Genomic DNA, 11,491 nt, shown 5'->3' with positions numbered 1-11,491 from the left:
CATCGTCTTCATCCAGCAAAGCCTGCAATTCGACGTCCTCAAACGATTTCGATGGTTTGCCGCGGTCAGCGTTTCTCACATCAAAATTGCCACTTTTGAACTATTTAAACCACACATAACACTGCGTTCGACCAAGAGCATGCTCTCCGTAAGCTTCGACAAGCATTCGATGAGATTCTATCGCCGATTTGCCCAAATGGAAACAGAAAATTAATGCTCCCCGCAAATCGTTGTTTGAAGGCACGTATTTCGACATTTTCAAGAGCGAAAAAAATCACGATGTCATATGAAACTTGAAATGTTTGGTATTGGATATTGTTGACAGATGACAATACGCCAATTAGCACAAATGGTAAGTTCCGACAGTGCCTACAAGTGTGCCTACTGGCCGCTAGATGGCAATACCGGTTTCATATGTATACACCTGGTACCATAGTCAATTTCATGCCAGTTCTGACTATGTAAACGCCACTCGGTTTATTGATCTTCGTTGGCTTGAATGTTTTGATTTTGCGTTTGATTTCTTGAATCTCTTTTTTTTGTCATTTCCTTTGTCTCCTTGGCGAATATAAATGCCATTGGTATGCATCGTCGAGCAAATCCAGGGCGAGGATTGCTCCAAGCAACTGCTGAACTTTCACTTGCCTTCAGGCATAATGGTACCATCGATATCGTAAACACTGTCGTATCTGACGAATCTTCGTCCGCAAAAATTTGATTATACGTTCCCTGATCTGAAGCTCCATCGCAGCCATATTTCATGAGTAAATCTAAATTACAAGTTTTCACCCTCTTGTCTATAGGAGGAAGTTTTAAATTAGGGTCCTTAAAAACTCATGTTATTGAGTGATCGATTAGAGACTGAAGGTTGATGCGAGCTTCTGTTTCTGTTATATGGACCTGCGCCTGCGATGGATAACATTCTTTTTTTGCTTTAGCAACTTCATAATACGAAGGATAGATATCCGCATTTTGCGTTTTAGCCTGAAATTGAATGATAATGTATTGATACTTAGATAATTTGGCATCTTCCATTAAAGCTAAAGTTTCTCCTGCAGAGTAAAATTCTACTTCTTTACCTGTATTATCAAAAACATTATCTGAATCACCACTGGTATCGGTTAAAAGAGACACAATTGCATTAGCAGATTTTGTTCTTCCAGTAGTTTTCAATATTCTGAGAAATGCTTCTTGAATCTCGATTGCCGAGTAAGTATCCTCTATGGTCATAAATCTGCGTCTCTTTGTTACAGCCGAAATTAATTAAGCCACTTCTCAAACTTACACTTCTGATAGAAATGTGTAAGAAAGTGTCTGCTCACATATCTGCCAACTATTTACAAGCGATCATCATCAAGATTATATTTCGCTTGCACAAATTTAGCAACTTTTTCGTATCTTTAATGTCATTTTCGACACGAAAGTCGAAAATTACTATCTTGGAGACTTTAAAAGAGTCCATTTTGTAAATAATATTTACTAAGAATTAACAAATAATATTATAACAATAACAATAATAATGTCGCTAATAATATAATAATAATTATTGCAAGCCTGTTGTACATATAATATAAAAATGACATTTCTTGTGAGAATGTATCTAGCGGCATCCATCTAGCGGCCGAGTCTGAACTAACAGCTATTGGCGGTAAATTTTGAATTACTTAAAAAATTGAAAAGTAGTTTTAAAACGAAATAAATTTTAGCCACCCTCACCAAAATTTAAGTAAAACATCACTCTACTTTAAACTCATATTTATAATATATTTTAAGGACGATCAGTAACAAAAACGAATAATTTCTGTCTATTAATGGACAAATCAGAGCATAATCTAACGTGCAGCTCTGCACAAGTGTGCAGTTCTGAATGGAAAGTGTGCAGCTCCGAATTTCTGTTGGGGAGGTACTTTTGAAATTATTTTCAATTAATCAAGTTCGAATAAACTAAAAATAACTTCAACAATTAATAAGGAAAAAACAGTTTTAGAGGTATTACCTTATATGAATACAACTTACGCGAAAAGATGCAAGATACGAGTATGAGAGTAGAGAAAGATGTTTTCTTTTCAAAAGTGATTTCTCGAGCTGAAATTTGCTTAGATTATGCTCTGGGACAAATTTTGCATTTGTTTATAAAATTTGTTTATAAAATAAACAAATAATGTCGTATGACATGTCTGCATCACTAATAATTACCACTTATACAAACTGAAGGCGATAAGAAAGAAAAACGATAACCTTTTGCACATAAATGACCAAACTGTGCATTTCTTCATATAATTTGTTTATAACAATTATATTCGGAAACCAACTAATTATTTATTTCGGTAAGATGCTGTGACATATATTTTCATGAAAAAATGAAATTAATTGAATTATTTATTCACAGATAAAAAATAATAAGTGAAAAATGACTCGTTTTGTCTCTTTGTTTGTTTATGTAAAAAACAGAAAATAATAAAAATTCGAAAATCTAATCCATACATGCACTTGCGCAACTATCGCTGATTATTTCTATTAAAGAAAATTGAAAATCGGTTAAGAATTGTAGGTTGTAGGTGATTTTGAATAGTAAATTCCTGATCCAGCCCACTGTGAGTCGGTGCAAGTCCTTCTTGGAATGCTATTATTATTTTATGAGATTTACAAAACCTTGCTTAATATTTCGAAAGGGTGACATTCTCGAGGGTTAATTTAAATGACATATTAAAAATTGCACGAAATGCAGTAAAAGTTATATGTGGGTGAGTTTATGTGCGCGCAGAGACGAGCACTTTTCAAGAATAAAGGATGCAATTTATTACATGATTTTTATTTTACGAAATTTCAGAGAAAAATTTTCAGACTAAAAAAATCGCATTTGCATTTATTTCGGTAATTTGCAAGCTGGGTGAATCTCAAAACTGATAATCCACTTATAATGATAATATATCAATTCATTTTCAACCGCATTTCTTTAAAATGCTTTATCATCCTTTTTTATATTTTTTATTATTAAAATTATTTCACTTTTATGCCAAACACTATTTTTCCACTGTTGAAACCTGAAGACTTTACGCAGTGTAAACATAACCTGCATTCCACATACCGGTCAGTAAGTTGCTGCTTTTCCCTATTGTACATTGTTTTCTGCATTTTAACCACCTTTTTAACTGATAAATGGTATTTTTCCACCTTTTTGTGCAATAATTCAGCACCTGGCACATCATTTTCATTCACTTTTACATTAAAATTAGGTACGATAGTGTACATTTTACCAAAAATATGTTCGAATATGCGTCAAATCACTAGCTAGTTACAACTAGTGACAATAAAAACGGAGTTTGTGTATCGACCTTAATCATTTTTGAAGAAACCATTGTGGTAAGTTAATGATTTTATATTTACATGGAGAGGTATAAACTGTATACATTGACATGCTGTGGAAAATAAAAGTGAGGTTAATGCTCTGTTTGTAAAATATTGAGAAATATTTTTAAGTAATTATTGAACTAATAAAGACTTATGTGTATGATAAAGTGAAAATTGTATAAAGTATTTTTTGTTCTAATTTGTAGTTTAACAAGAGAAAATGTGGTTCCTGCGGCTACTTGAGGGGAGACATAACCTGTATTTGAGATCATCCATGTTTTGACGAATATGATGAAGAGTCGCAGTTTATTATTATTAATAAAAATCACGTTGTAACTATTGGTAAGTATTAATTATATTAATACTGTATAGAATTTTCATTTTTTTCAATCCACTGTACATGTTATTGTTTCTGTTAAATTTTTACGACAGCAGCCTAATGTTTGATTAAAATTGCAGAGAAAAATGATACAAATAATTTTGGAAACGAAAAGAAGAATAAATGGAATAATGAATGGGATGAAATGCTTATTAGAGAGGTTTCGCAGAGACCTGCTCTTTATAATTATAGGTTGCCATTAAAAGAACGCACTACTTTGAAGACAAACGATTTGTGGCAAGAAGTTTATAATTATCTACGTTAGTTATTGTAGTTGTTAAAAATATTCTTAATAATGATGATCTTATGTTTTTTTACACATTTCATGAATTGTTTTGAAACTTTTTATAATTTCCTTTAATGTGCATATGATACTTTACCATATGATTAGTTTAGTTTCTCACTTTTTATCTACAATTTTTAATTTTTCAATGAAAATAAAAGCAACCATATGTGAATTACATTTATTCGGACGTCTGAGCACCTATTTTTATGAAACATTTAAAATTGTAGATAAAAAGTGTGGGAAACTAAAATACTCATATGTTAATGCCAAATGGCCTTAAAAATAATTGAAACTTATTACGTCTGTTTAGAAGTTTCTTATATTAAATGGATACGAAGTCGGTGGGCAGCTCTAAAAATGAAGTACATGAAAGCAAAAGTAGGAGAAAGAGCCTACAGATGGAGTGGTTCCGATGCACCAAAAAAGAAAAAAACGTGATTTTGAACGTTTTGAAATGATGAAATTTTTCGATGATTTATCAAAACCTGTAAGGTATGTACTTTTCTGTATTGATGACAATGCTTGTCACTCACATTTTAGGAAAGAATAATTTTTTATTTCCAACTTTAGGGACAAATATTATGTAAAATAATAAAACAATATTAATTTTATACTTTGCAGAACAATAAGTAGCTTATCATCGAATTTTGGAGATAATCAGGAAAACGAAGAAGATCAAGAGGAAGTTAATAGTGTTCAGTGCATCTTGCGTGCACATTGCCTGTAGCCGAAATTCAATGGGATGAATAGATGCATGATTCACATTCCTCAATATGATCTTTACATCATACCTTAACTCGCTATACTTGTGGATCTTGGTTGTATAGGTTGACTGCAAATTTCGGTTAAGCAGACACGCAATGTCGATGATGTAGACTCTTCCACCTTTTTTTCTCGCATCACGATGTCAGGTCGATTAGCCCGGATGTAATGATCCGTTTGGATAGGGGGCTATCCATATACCATGTGGACACTTGAGAGGGGGGGGGTATGGCAAAATTCCACGTTTGTCCACGAGGGGGACCGGGGGCTCCGGCTAGAATCCACGTGGACACACATTTCCCTAAATCTGTGGAAAATATACTGAAATGAGACAAGGTATACTCGAACTTTTATATTGTACTCGCGCACAATAGAATTTTTATTCCAATTATATTTTTTCACGCCTTTCTTAGCAATTCAGATCATGTTTAAGCTTAAGTTCCTAAGCTAATCTGAATTTTGTCAGCCAATTCATTCGTCATTTTAGTACTCTTAAAACCCGCGTGGAATGATTGTTTGAATTCTAAAAACTAGAAGTTTGACTGGCAGCTCCTGAGTGGTGCAAAGTTGACGGGCAGACTGTCAAGCAAATAAAAAATGACTGGATGAAAATTAGAACAGTGATTTTAGTACTCCTGAAACGCACTGGGGATGATTCTTTATATGTTAAAAAGCAAGATAATAATTGATTGGCTGTTTCTCAGTGGTGTCAAATTTGACTGGCAAACTGTCTAGCATGTCGAAAATTCAAATGAAAAAACGTTATTTTAGTATTCTTTAAACCCATTAAGGATGACTTTTTTGGTGCAAACAACTAATAAAGAATTTGATTGGCAGCTCCTGAATAGTGCCAAAGTTGACGGACATTTTAATCAGCTACCGAATGAAAGTTTTGTCCTTTTCATTAAATAAAATTTTCATCTATAGGATACTTCTCTTAAACTAATATGTATATAAAAAAAGAGACTACGAAAATCTCACTTTTTACGTAAATTCACAGCTCTCAACAATGGGTTTCAAGAGTACTAAAACGATGTTTCTGTACATGAATTTTTGGCGTATTTAATAGCCTGCCAGTCAATTTTGACACCACCGAGAAGCTGCCCGTCAAATTTTTTGTTAGTTCTTAGCATCAAAACAATCATTCCCAATGGGTTTCAATAGTACTAAAATGACGTTTCTTCTCTCGAATTTTCGGCATGTTTGACAGCCTGCTAGTCAATTTTGGCACGACTCAGGAGCTGCCACTCAAACTTCTTGGTAGTTCTTTACACCTAAAACTCATACCCAATGGGGTTGAAGAGTACTAAAATGACGTTTTTTCACTCGAATTTTTGACATTTTTGACAGCATTCCAATCAAATTTGGCACCACTCAGGAGCTGCCAGTCAAACTTCTCGTTAGTTTTTAGCATCAAAACAATAATTCTAAATAGGTTTTTACAGTACTAAAATGACGTTTCTTCTTTCGAATTTTTGGCATGTTTGACAGCCTGCCAGTCAACTTTGGCACCACTCAGGAGCTGCCAGTCAAACTTCTCGTTAGTTTTTAGCATCTAAACAATCATTCCCCGTGGGTTTCAAGAGTACTAAAATGACGTTTCTTCACTCGAATTTCTGACATTTTTGACAGCCTGCCAGTCAACTTTGGCACCACTCAGGAGCTGCCAGTCAAACTTCTCGTTAGTTCTTAGCATCCAAACAATCATTTCCCGTGTGTTAGAAGAATACTAAAATGACGTTTTTTCACTCGAATTTTCGATCAGTTGAACAATAAATTGTTGCAAAATGCACCAACAGCTGTTAGTCAACGAATTTCGAACTGTTGACTATGAAAACAAACGAATCGGAAATTTTAGTGAGTACTAAAATGACGTTCATGAAATTGTTGCGAGCTCCCGGACATTTTGAAGACTAATAGTATCTATATTTTCATAATATATGTCCACGTGGACAAAGTACAGGGGGGGGAGGGGTTTTGTCAAAATTCCACGGCTGTCCACGAGCGGGGGAGGGGGTTCAAAAAGTGGTGAAAAATGTTCACGTGGTATATGGATGCCCCCTAGTAACATCCCAATATAAGATGTAATATTCGCTTTCTAAAACGGGCATTGGAATGTATCTATAGAAGGGCATCCATTCTTTTAAGAGTCCTAGGTTTGAGTAAGTTTTTGATGTATAATGCCCGCTACATGATTATGTCTGTGCGTATATTCTCTCTGAGCCATTACGCGACAGCCATAAATAATGTGCTCGATGTATTCGTTGGTATCTCCACTTAATCGGCACCGGTCAACCACGTCATGATGTAACACGTGTTTGCGATAATTCCTGGTGCTGACAACCTTGTCCTGTGTTGCAATGACGAATCCTTCCGTCTGTGGAAACAGAATACCCTTTCTTAGCCAAATATTAGATGCCTCACTATCCACTTCATTTTGATATAACGTGTTGGGGTCCTTGCCATGGATGGCTTTCTGTCTCCATTGTATTTCTAATTCTAATGTTAGACCATTTTATGAGCCCGAAGAAGTACTTGAGGACAGGGATGGCATATGTGTTGATCGCCCTCATTCTGTTTGCCGAGTTGAGAAAACTCTTCATAATTAATCTGAGTCTCGTAGTGAAGGCAGTCGTTAGGCTTGTCTTAACTATCGTATGTTGAATACCCAGATATTTATATGATTCGCCTGCAGCCATTGCCTCGATGTCATTTTCGAACTCGTTCTCTAACTCTGCGGTCCCTAATTCCCCTCTGATTAAATGCGCTGTTCTACATTTATGTAGTTCGAACTCCATGTGGATATCATTGGAAAACTGCTTTGTGACATCGATCATTTGCTGCAGTTTTTGGCCTGAACTAGCGTACAGCTTCAGATCATCCATGTAAAGATGATGGGTCACTTGATGAACATCCTCATTATCATGAATTATGAACCCATGATACATGCTGTTTAGTGTTTTGCTCAATGGATTCAACGCTAAAGAGAACCATAGTGCGCTGAATGAGTCTCCTTGAAATATGCCCGTCGTAAAGCGTATTGATCTAGTTATCCTTGGTTGTCCATGATCAAAATACATGATTCTTGTACGCCAGAGCCTCATCGCATGGCTTAGAAAGTCAATAATGCGTGGACAGGTTTTGTAAAGTTTTAAGGCTTAAAGCAAATAGTCAAGCGGCACGGAAGGAAACGCTTGTTTGTAGTCAATGTATGCCATGCGTAAGTTCCTTTGATGCTTACGAGCTTGAGTTAATCGACCCAATTTGCACCTTACTTTGCTAACATCCATATCCAACCTGATCTTCCATGGTGGATCTCGATCCCTTGCAGGGACAAAAACTGCATTTGCAGGGCTAATTTTCCGGCCCAACGTTCTAACGGTTGCTACAGCTGTACAGTATACAAGAGTTTGCACCTCTAATCAAAGATATTATAAACGTGGATGCGATGCGAGATTAGTTACCCGCCATAAATATAGATGGCGCGTCCGACGAAAATCAATTCCCCGCTACCCACCGCTCCCCGTAGATAGCACCCATCGATATAGTTTGCCAAGAGCCACTTGGAGCGTTGTAAGCAACTCTCAGCATAACCTTGAGGCGCACTGATGGTAAACTAGCTTAGACAAGAACCATTTAACTTAAAAGTAAATTGCCAATTAAAGCGTTTTTACATTTCATAACAAACGTTAAATATCGACGCTTTGTAAAACATGGTTATTTTAATAGATACCAGAGAGAAAATTAAATGTATAATTTATATTGCTGTTTCATATATTTTTTAATATTTCTAATGTTATTTGATTATTTACAAAGATATCTTTGTTATTTCTCATCTTCTTATATTTCTTTATAAGTTTCAATTTATTTACTTCACAATATTATATTTTTATTCAAACAGATACAATATTTAGTGCAATATTGATACATAGTTCTTTAATATTATTGAGTGTTTATTTTATATATGTATAGTTTGTAATTTCTACAGATATTTTAGCCTATTTGACTAATGAATTTTCCGCATGTATTTTAAAATTTCTTAATTATTACGTTCCGGTCACTGACAATTAGCCGATAAATTTATAACTGCTCTCTGGGTCAAACCTGTATTTGGTTGTAGGACTTCTCTACTTTAAATCAGAAAACTTTGAACCCTCCGAGCAAAGGCTAAAAAAAAAAAAATATATATATATATATATATTTTTTAAATAAAAAAATGGATAAATTTATTTTCCTAACGAACGATTTGATGAACATGCCCGTTCAAATTTCTCAAATGTGCTTTTTTGGGTCCCGAATTAATTAAAATTTTTAACCCAATACTTTGAAATATAAGTCTAAATCTAAACAATGGAATAATTTGGAAATCTATATCTTAAAAATTCATGAATTTGTAATTATAACATCAAGATTTGAATCTGAATTTAAAAATTTATAAATAAAAATTACAAAAGTTTTATGTTTTAAAATTGTAAATTCATTAATTTTCATAATATGCATGTCAAATTTCATGAATTTGGAAGATTTGGAATTGAGAATTCTTGACTTTTAATCTTCAGAATCATGTCAATGTATATGAATTTTTATTTTATTTTGTTATCCAATTAATTTTAATTGAAAATTTGTTAGATTTAAATTAATTAATTAAAATTTATTTATTAATTTAATTCTATTTTTTATTTAAACATCTTTCAAAATTCAAGAGTTTCTGATTGTAAATATTCTCCATTGAAGACTTTTAAATTGCAGATCGTTAAAATTCAAGAATTTTCCATTGGATGTCTTCCATTGTACTCAGAGTACAGATATTTTGTACATTCTCATCAGAAAAGGTACTACATTTGTGTAAAATTTTACGTCTGGACACGAAAAACAGGTTTTTACGAGTGTTTCTGCCTTCTGTATGCATGTTTGTTTGCGAGTATGATAACTTTTACAAAAATAATCTATTGGCCTTTGGTATACTTTTTAAGTGTCAGAAACTAAAGATAAAGTTCATTGGCTATTTTGGGTATTTTGGTATTCGTGATAATTGTAAATTCGAACAATTTATCGTATCGACTTCTTTTAATGAAAAGAATATTACCAGAATTATAGCATTTTCAACAAATTAAAAAAAAAACACCAAAATGAAAATTGTAAACTAACCAACACGAGACTTGAAAAAAACTCGAGAGAAGAAAAACATTGCTTTTTGAAAGCCCTACAAGATTATCATAACAACTTTTCAAATTGTTTTGAACAATCGAAAATTAAAGTTTTGAAAGCAACAAAATTAATGAAAAATCAAAAATTTAATTTAGTGATCAAACTGTGCAAGATGCGAAAAAAAGAGAAATAAAAAATTGTGCACCTTAAAAAGACCCTAAAGTTTTTTACCAATTACTTTTTAATACGAAGGGTAGTTTTTGTTTTATTCGTAATAAAACAACATTAAAAATATAAGAAATAAGTGTTTGCACAAACGACATAAGCAATGAACAAAATAAATGGATAAAAGTTGTTTACCTTAAAAAAGAGCTAATAAATGTGTTATTAATCTAAAATGCTATCAACAATTTTCTGCGTTATTAATGTTTCTAACGTCTTAACATTTCGGAAATCTGAACATTTTCTTCGAGACATTCGATAAGCACACATAAGGAGAATACATAATAACGATAAATGAAAACAAATTCACGAATTTAAAAATGTTTCGATGAAACCAGAAGTTCTCAAGGATGTTCAGAAATCATGAATTAAAACTCATCTATAAAGCACTTAGTTTCAAAATGTCATTCTTTGACTATCGCAAATTTTTTTTACAATTATAAAATTTATATAACTAAAAAGTTAAACTTCACGTACCAAAAAAATAAGCAAGGAAAGAAGATAAACAAGGCAACCTGACAATTCCCTTAAATCCATGCTTGTTTTCTTTATTTTGCCCTTGCTTATTTCTTGATTTTTTAATCCATAAACAAAATATATTTGTCAATATTTTAGTGTTATTTCAACAAATATTATCCAAATGACAACATTTAATTTAGATGGTGTCCAAATATAAATGTAATACCAAATTATTATAAATTGAGAAAAATTTTAAATTCAAATTGGATAAGAACGAAATTACAATTTCTCTTTAAGTTTCAAAACTAAACTTCAAACACAACCGCATTTTCTGGAAAATTTTAGCTTTTCAATTTTCGCAACTTTCATCCTTGCGAAGGTAAATACAAAAAATCTAATATATTTCCGGTTGAAAACAAGGTCCAGAATTATAGCTTTTTTCAAACAATTGATTAAATTGCATTTTTCCTATTATATCATTTAGTTTACACTACGCAATTCGAAAATCTTTCACTTCAGAATTTTCCGTTTAATTTTTGTATTTAAGCGTACATTTATCATTTCGAATTTTAGAATGCAGTTTAAATGACTTAAAAAATTAGAAGCGTTTCAAATGTATAATTTTAGACAGAAATAGTATTTAGTTTAGCAACTGCGAATATAAATTATGATTCTTTTTTTAATTGAAGTGGACACCAAGGATTCACAAGTTAATCATAATTCATTTCACAACACGATTCGGAATTTGTTTAAAATTGAAGAATTTTCCAATTTCAACGTTAAGAGATAAACTGTTTCAATTGGAATGTCTTAGCAATTAAACAAATGGAAACTCGCAACTAAAACTTTATAACCCATTTTCAATTTGAAATAACTTCAAAAAA

General features: G+C 32.7%; 1 long non-coding RNA gene across 3 annotated transcripts; it reads left to right on the top strand.

The window, feature by feature from the left end:
- The first annotated feature begins 3,362 nt into the window (after window positions 1-3,362).
- LOC117174817 lies at window positions 3,363-4,763 on the top strand. 3 transcript variants are annotated; one of them, XR_004467372.1, is made up of 5 exons: window positions 3,363-3,439; window positions 3,558-3,693; window positions 3,811-3,990; window positions 4,327-4,508; window positions 4,638-4,763. It is a non-coding gene; the product is annotated as an uncharacterized LOC117174817 (long non-coding RNA). The 3 variants fall into 3 exon arrangements; XR_004467371.1 differs by having other exon boundaries at window positions 3,382-3,434; XR_004467370.1 differs by having other exon boundaries at window positions 3,410-3,479.
- The last annotated feature ends 6,728 nt before the right edge of the window (window positions 4,764-11,491 follow it).

Source organism: Belonocnema kinseyi, chromosome 6, assembly GCF_010883055.1.
Source record: "Belonocnema kinseyi isolate 2016_QV_RU_SX_M_011 chromosome 6, B_treatae_v1, whole genome shotgun sequence".
Lineage (NCBI taxonomy): Eukaryota > Metazoa > Arthropoda > Insecta > Hymenoptera > Cynipidae > Belonocnema > Belonocnema kinseyi.
The sequence above is the reverse complement of the archived record's forward strand: the minus strand, read 5'-3'. Positions and strand labels throughout refer to the sequence as shown.